Here is a 12170-nt window from a genome sequence, read left to right on the forward strand (position 1 = left end):
GAGATACCACTTCACACCAGTGAGAATGGCCATCATAAACAAATCAACAAGCAACAAGTGTTGGAGAGGATGTGGAGAAAAGGGAACTCTACTGCACTGTTGGTAGGAATGCAGACTGGTGCAGCCACTGTGGAAAACAGTATGGAATTTCCTCAGAAAACTAAAAATGGATCTGCCTTTTGACCTGGCAATTCCACTGGTGGGATTACATCCTAAGAACCCTGAAACACCAATCCAAAAGAACCTATGCACCCATTGTTCATAGCAGCACAATTTACAATAGCCAAGTGCTGGAAGCAACCTGAGTGCCCATCAGTAAATGAATGGATCAAAAAACTTTGATGCATTTGGTGCACTACACAGCAATAAGAAAGAAGGAGCTCCTACCTTGGTGATAGCATGGATGGAACTGGAGAGCATTATGCTAAGTGAAATAAGCCAGGTGGTGAGGGATAAATACCATATGATCTCACCTTTAACTGGAAAATAATCAACAAACCAAACAAGCTAGCAAAATATAATTAAGGGACATTGAAATTAAGAAGAATCTGACAGTAACCAGAGGGGAGGTGGGAAGGGATAATGGGGGGGGGGGGGGGTTCAGGAACAACTATAAAGGACACATGGACAAAACCAAGGGGGGTAGAAGGAGCAGGGGGGGAGGTGGGGATGGCTTGGTGGGGGTGAATGGAGTGGTGGGGGGTAATGTACTTGAACAACAATAAATAATTTTTAAAACTTGTGGAATACCAGTAGGGTTTTTTGTGTTTTGTTTTTTTTTTTTACTGCTTGAGGGACCCTTTTAATGGTGAACTGAAGGTCACAACACAATAACTAATCAGTTCAACTACACCAAAGATTTCTGAAGACAGTGGCTTGTGTGCCCAAGCAGGTCGTAAATAAATTTTAAATGGAACCTGGCATCGCCCTGAAGGAGTTCTAACTTCACACTGTTGGGGTAATTGATCCTGATGGCTTCAGAGCAGACTAACTTTATAGAGCACATTTTTTAAAAAAGACATTTATTGAGCATTATGATCAGACTATTACATTTAACAATCAACAGCATGGGCACAAAAAAAAACACATTAAAACTGTTTGGGTTTTTTTTGTTTTTGTCTTTGTTTTTGCCTATTCACATGAGTTTGTCTAAAACGTGTCTTCTTTGTAGCAGCTACGCCCTACCACCACTGTGCTTGGCTGAGTTCACAAATCTGTTGTAACTTGTAGCTTCTCTGTCACTTCTCTGCTCTCCTCTTCTAGTAAGCTTTGTTTTCTGGAAGTAATTAAAATTTCTGCCTCTGTTATAGCTAGTGCTACTGCTGAAACCAGAACAGCCACCTTAATTTCATGGTTTCACAAAGTATTAGCCTTCACCACCAAAGGGGCCAGAGCTTCTGCCTCCAACGTTTCCTCCTTTCATGGGTAGAAAATTTGAAGGTTGAATATTGTGAATGCCAAAATCATTGTAACTTCTGCCACCTCCAAAATTATGTCCAATACCACTGCCAAAACCATCTCCATTCCCTGTTTTATTATGGCTGTCATAGCTGCAACTCCTGCCATAGCCACTGACCTGGTTTCCATAACCCTGTCCACCATCTCCATAGCTCCCGCTTCCTCCAGAGTAGCCAGAGCCACCTCCTCCATAACCACCATCATTATCAAATCCATTATAGCTATCCCCACTGCCATGATATCCACCACCACCATGGGTACCACCAAAGCAACCTAGACCACTGAAAGTTTCCTCCATGACCAAAGTTGCCATTCTCTCCAAAACCTCCTCCAAGTTTCCAGAACCACTTCAACCTCTTTGGCTGGATGAAGCACTAGCAATTTCTTGCTTAGGTAGGGCTGTGGCCATTTACCCAATGGTATTTCTGAATGACAATCTTGTCTACAGAAACATTGTCATCAAAAGTTACAAAAGCAAAGCCTCTCTTCTTGCCACTGCCTCAGTCAGTCCTGATTTCAATCACTTCAATTTTCCCATACTGTTCAAAATAATCTCTTAGATGATGTTCTTCAGTGTCTTCTTTAATACCGCTGACAAAAATCTTTTTCACTGTTAAGTGGGCACCAGGTCTTTGAGAATCTTTCCTTGAGACAACTATCTTTGATTCTACAACTCTTCCATCCACCTTGTGTGGCCTTGCATTCATGGCTGCATCTACCTCTTACATGGTGGCATACATGACAAACCCAAAGCCTCTGAGTGCATGATGTTTAGATTTCTCATCACCACACAATCTGTGAGCATTCCCCATTGCTCAAAATGACTCCTAGGGCTCTCTTCTATTGTTTCAAAGTTCAAACCTCCAATAAAGAGTTTCCAGGGTACATGCCTGGGTTGCAGGCCATAACCCCCAGCAACCGCACATTGATGTTTATCTCTCTCTCTCTCTCTCTCTCTCTCTCTCTCTCTCTCTCTCTCTCTCTCTCTCTCTCCTTCCCTTCCCTCTCTAAAAATAAAAATAAAAATAAATTTAAAAATTTAAAAAAAAGAGCTTCCACAGCTGTTCTGGTCTTTGGGATACTCTGACTTAGACATAAAGGCTGCAGGAGGGGAGACCAATGATGCTTAATCAGCAGTGTCTACTGGCAGAAAGGAGTGATCTAACAAACATATCTCCATACCAACACTTTTGAAAGCACTTAATTTGTCCCAACCTCCTACACATATCCCAAAAATATTTCTAGTGGATACCTAGACGTTGGCCATTAGGAAAGTCACCAATGACCCAAAAGACATAAAGGACAACTGGCCTGTATCAATATTTGTAAAAATTGTTGTCTTAAAATCCTAGGCAAAAATGTTTTTCTCACTACAAGATAAAATTAGCATTCTGTGAAGCAAGGGAAACAAATTAGCTCTTAAGTTAGTTCAAATGAAGCATTCTTTTACTCAAAGGTTTTTGTCCATGTCTTTCTAACTAGTAAAAATTGTATTAAAATTTTGTTATATGCTGGGCTAGACATATAAAGCAGAATAAGTGCTGGCCAAGTAGCTCTGTTGATTAGAGCATCATCCCCATACACCAAGATTGTGGGTATGATCCCAATTCAGGACACATACAAGAATCAATCAATGAATGCATAAATAAGAGGAACAACAAGTCAATGTGTTTTTCTCTCTTCCTCTCTAAAATTAATCAACTTAAAGTAGAATGAGACATGTCTGCCAAGGAAGAAAATCAGAATCTAAAGAGAAAGAGAAGTATATATGTAATAAATAATTACCATACATGTGACTCTTGAACTCAACCCTTAAAGGATGAATAGGAACTCTAGAATGAGAGAGAAGAAAAAAAGGCATTCCTACTTGTGGGTGAGACAGTGGCAGGTGGATTCAGGTGAGTTTAGGCTTCTAGGGCAGCCACTGCCACAATCCTGCTGGAGGTATAAAACCACATCACTGAAGAGACACTTGTGCTCAAGTTCAAGAACACAGCCACCAGAAACAAATCAGAAGCAGTGGAAGTAACATTTACAGATTCTGATGGTGTCCTCTATCATGTTTCAAATCCTACTAGAGATAAAACAAAAGTGTTCATCAGTATTTCTTTAAAATTCTACAAGGAACTTCAGGCACATGGTGTTGATAAGTTACTAAAGAAAGTATACAGCGTTTCTTGGTAAATCTAGAATCAGGATACAGCACCTCTTTGCTATATGACCTTGAAAAAAATCTGACTGCATCCAAGGATTCCATTGTACACACTGAAATTGTTTTGCCTCTATCTTTGAAAAATACTTCCAATTCCAAGAAGAGGGCAAGGAAGGAAAGAATAGGGTAGTTATCCATAATAGGGATGATGAAACCATGCATGTTGAGTCTAAAAAGGACAGAATCACAGTAGACTTTATCACAGTATTTAAGGATGACAGTGATGTGGTCGTTGGGAGGTGTTCACGCAGGAGTACAAAGAAGAACATAGAGCCAGCCACATAACCCCACAGACCCTTTTAAGTCACAGAGAAACTCCTCTGGAGCTGAAAGGCAATTATGCTGCTGTGGGTGACAACATTGGCTATATTACCTTCATGCTGTTCCCTCCCCACACCAATTCCAGTGCTGGAGACAATATCATCCACCTGTTTCACCCATGCTGGGACCACCTGCACTACAACATCAAGTGCTTTAAGGCCTACATTCACACACGTATGTGGGCAAAAATATCCCACTTCCTCAAGGTGCTGGACAGCCATGCCCAGATGCCAAGAAGGAAGATGAAAATATTCAATGTGAAGACATTTTCATCCCACTAACTCTTGGGATGAGGAAGAGGAAGTAGGTGGCAACTGAAAGCTGGAACACTTGATGCTGGATAATTGTAGGTTTCAATGTTGCACTTCTTCAAGTTCTTAAGGAATTTACCATTTTGGTTGCATTTTGTACACGTTTGGATAATAATCTGCAGAAATGAGCTATGTTTGTAAGGATTTCATGGTTCCCAAGAATTTTTTTAAAGTATCAGAATACATGATATCAAACTATACTATAAGGTCACTGTAACAAAACAGCATGGTACTGGCATAAAAACAGGTATATAGATCAACGGAACAAAACAGAGAGCCCAGAAATAAGCCCGTGCCTTTATGGTCAATTAATATTCGACAAAAGAGGCAGAGCATACAATAGAGCAAAGATGGTCTCTTCAATAAATGGTGTTGGGAAAATTGGACTGGTACATGCAAAAATTGAAACTGTACCACCAACTTACACCATACATAAGAATAAACTCAAAATGGATAAAAGACTTAAATGTAAGTCACAAAACCATAAAAATTCTACAGGAAAACATAGGCAGGAAAATTTCAGACATCTTGGGAGGCAAAATTTTTGCCAATATATCTCCTGGGACAAGGGAAACAAAGGAAAAATAGACAAATGGGTCTACAAGTTATTCTGCACAAGTCAAGAAACCATCAACAAAATGAAAAAAGAACCCACTATATAGAACATATTTGCCAATGATATATCTGATAATGGTTTAATTTTCAAATTACACAAGATCTGTTTAAAAGACATCCAGCCATGTAACATAACAAGTGGACATTTTTTTGAAGAAGATACAAGATACAAAAACATTGTACATACAACAATGACACCTTAGTCCCCTTCAAAGTAGGCACCTTGGGACCTACAGAGTTCTCCCAATTACCATCAGCTTCACTGTCATATCTTCCTGAATTTCACTGATGGTCTGAAATCTTCCCTTTCAAAGGTGATTTTAGTTTTTGGAAAAGCCAGAAGTTGTAGGGTGCCAAATCTAGGTTGTAGGGGGATGCTGCATCTCCCAGGTGATTTCATATTTCCCCCAAAAAACTGCACGTAGGCATGTTGTCATAATGAAGCTGCCAATCACCAGGTGCCCACAGCTGCAGACTTCTGAATCATCTGAATAATTTCCACAGAGGAATGTTCAAGCTTAATGAAAAATCTGATGCAGATTCATTGCTCTACCTGCTTTGTCATTTTGAATGCAATGGCAACACAGTATACATGCTCACTCAGTTGTCATCTACCACTCCCAATGACTAGTACAGTAGAGTTGTCATTGTTCATGCATGCACATTCCAGTCCATTCTCCTTGGCTGCTAGGTTACATCAATGTCATGGAAACCATTCTCATAATACTAACAATGGCTGGACTTTTTTTGGACAGAACTCATGTAAAGAACTTATACAACTCAGCACCAGGAATACAAACAATCCAATATTTAAAATGGGCAAAGAACCTGAATAATCACTTCCCCAAAGAAGACATACAGATGGTCCATAGACACATGAAAAAATACTCAGAGTCACTAATCATCAGAGAAGTACAAATTAAAACTACATTGAGATATCACCTCACACCTAGCTACCATCAATAAATCAACAAACAAGTGCTGGAGAAGATTCAGAGAAAAGGGAAACCTTAAACACTGTTGTTGGGAATGTAGACTGGTGCAGCCATTGTAGAAAACAGTATGCAGTTTCCTCAAAAAATTAAAAGTGGATCTGCCTTTTGACCCAGAAATCCCACTTCTGGGAATTTATCTGAGGAAACTCAGAACACCAAAGAATATATGCACCCCTATGTTCAGAGCAGTGTTGATTTTAATAGCCAAGATCTGGAAACAGCCCAAGTGCCCATCAGTAGATAAGAATATAAAAAAGCTGTGGTGCATTTAAACAATGGAATATTATGTGGCAGTAAAAAGGAAGGAACTCTCCTTTTGTGACAACATGGGTGGATCTGGAGAGCATTGTGCTAAGTAAAATAAGCCAATCAGGGAAGAAAAATACCATATGATCTCACATGTGGAATCTAATGAACAAAATTAACTGACAAACAAAACAGAAACAGAGGCATGGATACATGGAACAGACTGACAGTTGTCAAAGGGGAGGGGCAAGAAGGTTGTATGAAAGAAGGTGAAGGGATTGGCCAAAGAACATATATGCATGACACATGGACACAAACAACAGTGTGGTAATGGCCTTAGGGAATGGGGTACAGTGACTGGGTAGAGGAGGGCAAAGGGGAAAAATGGGGACATCTGTAATAGGGTCAACAATGAAAATTAAGTTAAAAAAAAGAAACAAAGTCATTTCTGTTGGGACAAATGTGTGGGAATGTCATAGCCACTGGGATCTGCAAATAATCCCTTAAATGTAGAGGAGTAGCAGGCCAGGAGGCTAAGGAGAGAGGCAAGCTGAGATGTTACAGATCCTCATTAACCATGACGAATAATGAGGGAAAATAATGAAGAAAGCCTTGAGACATCAACCACCACCTACTCTACCAGCTTTCTCATAAAGTCCATGGTAGAAACTTAATATGAGTTTTCAAAAGATTCAGAGACTCCTAGTCTTCCCTTACCAACAATTCCTATTTATAACTCCTTTGAAAAAAACTTTCTCTGGTTTAAATAACTTTTCAAAAATGAGAGAGGTGAAGATGTGAGTCCTAGATGAGAGGTGGCTTTCAGCCCCAAAAGATGTGTGTTCTCTTTCATCCTCCTCCTTGCCTGACATTTCCTAGAGATAGCCCAAAGTAGGTCTGGATCTGAAACTGAGCTCTAATAGCATAGAAACACCATGGGAGGACCCACTGGCCTATCTCCTCACCCCACTGCAGCATATATACCTCTCCAGTAAAGCCTTAGGCTTTTCTTAATTATAGAGGAGAGATCATGCTCTCATTAACCAGCTCAAGAGGCTCTGAAGTTTAACCTTCACTTATTCTGTAGAGAAGTTAGATGGATTTGCACAGGGTGATGGTGTGTCTTTGAAGATAACTTTGAATCTCCTGGGAGATAAAGTGCCCTTGATGGATACAATTGTCTCTCTTTCTATTCACTAAACATACCATATCTAAATAATGGATGAGAGTTTACATTTATATTGTTTTTATTGCTGGACATAGCATCTCTTGGTTACTATGACCACTTTCATTTTTAGGAAAGTAATTCATTTCCTGAGAAAAGAATTACCAACTTTTTTTGCTACTGTAATTAAGAGGCAGGAGGCACAGGAGCTAGAGACTGACCTGCTTAGATCCCAATCCAAGCTTGGCTACTTACTAGCTGTGTGATTTAATTCTCTGTGCCTTAATTATCTCCCATGTAAAATGAGAATAATAATATCTGCCCCATAGGCTTCATATAATAATCAGGGAAATGTTGTATTTAAATATAGCTCTATGCTCAGTGCCCATAGAATATGTTCAGTAAATCTAGTTGTTTGTAGGTATACAATACTTAAGATATTCAAAACTGTTCCCATGACCACTTTGGGAAAGGCCTGGCAGGTTCTTATAAAGCTGATTCATGTAAAGCTAACCATTTAACAATTCCACTTCTAGGTATTTATCCAAGAGAAATGAAGTTATAAGTCTACAAAGAAGACTTGTGTGAGAACACTTGTAGGAGCTTTATTCACAGTATCTCCAAACTGGAAACAGCTTAGGGGTTCATCAACAGAAAAGTGGATAAATACCCTGTGTAATACTCATACGATGAGAGACTACTCAACAATAAAAAGGAGCAAACTATTGATACATACAAACTATAAATGGATCTCAAAAGTATTATGTTGGATAAAATTAGCCAGATGTGAAGTACTACATACCCTTTGATTCCATTTTTATGAAGGTCTAGAACAGATAAAACTGATATTTGGTAGAAAAAAATTATAACAATGTTTGTCCTTGGGGAAGTAAGGGTAGAAAATGACAATAGGGCAGCAGTCCCCAAACTTTTTGACACCAGAAACTGGTTTCGTGGGGAGGAGGTGCAGAACAAGAGGCAGAGCTCAGGTGAGCTTTGCTAACAGCCCAGTTCCTAACAGGGGACCCCTGTTGTAGGGACATGTTTGAGATCTTTAGCCCTTCTAGAAGGTAACTGCAGGAATGAGAATAAAGATTTTCCAGGACCACTGAAGAGTTAGAAAGAATAAGGTCCCAAGACAAGATCTACAGGCTGAACAATACCTAAGGAGTAAGAAAGAAAAGGAGATCTGTGAAAAAAACAAGTGTGTCCAAAAGAAAGGAAGGGAGAGAAGAAAATAACATAAGAGAGTGTTTTAACAGAAGCTAGGGGAAGAAGGGAGTTTCAAAACAGAACAACCATACAAAATATCAAATGCCGAGATTCAAGTAAAATAGGACTGGAAGTATCTACTAGATCCTTCAGTTGGTGATTTTGGTGAAAGCAGTTTCACCAGGTCATGAAGGCAGAAGCCATTTTTCAGTAGATGGAGGGGTAGGTAGGAGGTGAGGAAGTAGTTTACAAAGAACAAAGTTTGTGTGAAGGGAGCAGAAAAGGGGGTAACTGCAATGGGATATGGGCAGAAAGAAGATTTTTAGTTTGGGGGCTCATTTGTTAGTTTTAAGAAGGGCAAGTCTTGTCATGTTAAAATGCTTATAGAAATGAGCCAGTGAAAAGGAAGAAGTATACCTCTTTCTTTGTTAACAAGAGCTTAAGGATGTTCTGGCTGTTCACAACAGTGCTGGTTTATACCTCTTGTCCTGCTATAATGATTAATATTACTCCTTTCACACTCTTTTATAGTTTGGAAAATCATTTATATGGTCAACCTAGATAAGGAGAGACCTCAGGATGGGCACCCATATGGCCATCTTTGAAGGTAAAAGAGACCAAAAATTGAAGGGTTATTGGTTTTTTTTTCTATCTGTGTGTGTGTTTATAAAGTTCCTTTCCCCACTTCAGGGAGTTCTCATCTGATGGATTACTACTTTAGTTTTATACTTAGGACGAAGGGTCATTGTCCTAGAGGCAAGAAGATGGGGGGGAGTCTGAAAGAAAGGTCTGACAGGGTTGGTAATAGGAATGAGAAAGAAAACTAGTCAAAGTCTGAGACTTAGAGATCAAGTATCCAACTCATGGTTACCTACCCAGTGTCATGGTCAGAATTCAAAACCAGGCCTGCCTAACTCTCAGGTCAACTTCAGAGCCAACTTGAACTCTTTCTACAATACCAGTCTTCCTTCCTCATTAAAATTTTATCAAATGGATCTTTAGTCAACCCTTAATTATATGCACAGGCCACTCTGACCAGTATAGTACCTTCCTTCTCTCGTAACCACTACCACCTCCACAACTATAAAAGACTTTTGAAGCAAAAATGAAATAAAATTTAGACATCATCTTCTCAATGTCTCCCCTAAAATAAAAGATTTGATGAGAAAATACTTGGAAGTTTTGTGTAAGGTAATGTTTGGATTGTTCCACAATCTCATTTTGTTCCTTCTGTGTCTTATTACTGATTTATTTTTCAAAACTAGTGTTTAGCCCTGACTGGTGTGGCTCAGTGGTTTGGGCATTGTCTTGCGGAAAAAAAAAAAAGGTCACTGGTTCAATTCTTTGTCAGGGCACCTACCTGGGTTGTTGGCTGTCCCTGGTTGGGGGTGTGCAATAGGCAACCAATTAATGTTTCTCTCACATATCGAGATTTCTCTCCCTCCCTTAATCTCTCACAGAAAATAAACAAATAAAATATTAAAAATATACTTGTGAGCAACTACCTATTGTCAGGCACTGTCTTCAGAAATTCAAGGGTTAAAAAATGATAATATCTTAGCCCTAAAGAGTGATTAGCTTAAAAAAGCCACAATACAGGCTGATATGCAGTAATAAAGTAGCTTCCAAATACAAGTGGTAGTGCAAGAACAAGGACATGCTCTGCCTGGGGGCACAAGGGAGGGCTTCTTTGGAAAGGTTAAACATAAAGCTTCCTGAAAAATGAAGACCACTTCACAAAAGGGCAGGGCACTCTCGGTCAAGGTCTGAAGTTAGGGGTGAAACAAATCAGTTTGTGCAGGAACTCTAGGTAGGATACTAGAGTGTGGTAATAGTAATAACTACCATTTGTTACATAACTTACTTTTAATATCTTTATATCTTGCAACCTTAGGGAGTATTTTTAGAGATGAGGAAATTGAAGATGGAAGATTTAGTAATTTGTCAAGGTCACATAGCCAAAAAATGGTATAGCTGGGCTTCAATTCTAAAGTCTATGACCTTTGCTCCACAAAACAAATTTCTGATGTAAGAGGAACAACAGCACGAAATGGGCTATTAAAGGTTACATTCTTTTATGCACTGTATTACAAGAATTTTCAGTTAAATTCTAATAATATGAAGAAAATATTATAACATAAATAATGGAAATTTTATTCAATGTTATTTTTGGTGGGGGAAGCATTAGTTTATTTCTTTTTTAGTATTTTTTATTATACTATTATGGCCATTTATTTCCTCTCCTTTATCCCCCTCTGCCCTATACTCCACTCCCACCAGCATACTCCCACCTTAGTTCATGTCCATAGGTTGTACACATAAGTACTTTGGTTTCTACATCTCCTATACTGTTCTTAGCCTCCACCTGCGTATTTTGTACCTACAAATTATGCTTCTTACTCCCTGTACCTTTTACTCCATTCTCTCCCAGCCCCCTCCCCTCTGATAACCCTCTATGTGCTTTCCATTTCTGTGATTCTGTTCCTGTTCTAGCTGTTTGCTTAGTTAGTTTTTGTTTTTGTTTTAGGTTCACTTGTTGATAATTGTGTTTGTTGTTATTTTACTGTTTGTATTTTTGATCTTCTCCTTTTTCTTAGATAAGTCCCTTTAACATTTTATATAATAAGGGCATGGTAATGATGAACTCCTTTAACTTGACCTTACCTGGGAAGCACTTTATCTGCCCTACCATTCTAAGTGATAGCTTTGCTGGGTAGAGTAATCTTGGATGTAGGTCCTTGCTTTTCATGACTGAATACTTCTTTCCAGCCCCATCTTGCCTTTAAGGTTTCTTTTGAGAAATCAGCTGATAGTCTTATGGGAACTCCTTTGTAGGTAACTATCCCCTTTTCTCTTAATGCTTTTAAGATTCTCTCCTTATCTTTAATTTTGGATAACTTAATGATGATGTGCCTTGGTGTGTTCCTCTTTGTGTCCAACTTATTTGGGACTCTCTGAACTTCCTGGGCTTCCTGGAAGTCTATTTGCTTCATATGATTGGGGAAGTTTTCCTTCATTATTTTTTCAAATAAGTTTTCAGTTTTTTTGCTGTTGTTCTACTTCTTCTGGTATCTCTCATTCAGATGTTGGAACATTTCAAGTTGTTGCAGAGGTTCCTAAGACTGTCCTCATTTTTTTTAATTCTTGTTTCTTCATTCTGTTCCAGTTGAATGTTTATTTCTTCCTTCTGCTCCAAATCATTGATTTGAGTCCTGGCTTCCTTCCCTTCACTGTTGGGTCTCTGTATATTTTGCTTTATTTCACTTTCTATAGTCTTCACTTCTTTCTCTATTTTGCATCTGTACTCAATGATTTCTGTGAGCATCCTGATTATGAGTGTTTTGAACTCTGCATCTGATAGGTTGGCTATCTCCTCATTGTTTAGTTCTTTTTCTAGAGTTTTGATCTGATCTTTATATGGGCCATATTTCTTTGTCTTAGCCCACCTGTTACATTGTAAGGGACAGAGCCTTTGGTATTTGCCAGGGCCGGGTAACCTACTTTGCTGCATTGTGATGCTGTATGTGGTGGAGGGAGCCAGAGAAGAAACAATGCTGCTTGCTCAGCTCTTGCTCCACTTTCAGTCACTTCCTCTGCTACCCACAAGCAAATGGGGCCCTTCTTGTACTGATTCC

General features: G+C 39.1%; 2 pseudogenes; one reads left to right on the forward strand and one right to left on the reverse strand.

Moving 5' to 3' along the window:
- Nucleotides 1–1847: 1847 nt before the first annotated feature.
- Nucleotides 1848–2684, reverse strand: LOC123817686 (annotated as a pseudogene).
- Nucleotides 2685–3177: 493 nt separating this feature from the next.
- On the forward strand, nucleotides 3178–4272 carry LOC123817694 (annotated as a pseudogene).
- The last annotated feature ends 7898 nt before the right edge of the window (nucleotides 4273–12170 follow it).

Source organism: Phyllostomus hastatus, unplaced genomic scaffold (genome assembly GCF_019186645.2).
Source record: "Phyllostomus hastatus isolate PE091 unplaced genomic scaffold, TTU_PhHast_1.1 phas_contig_113, whole genome shotgun sequence".
NCBI classification, from domain to species: Eukaryota; Metazoa; Chordata; class Mammalia; order Chiroptera; family Phyllostomidae; genus Phyllostomus; species Phyllostomus hastatus.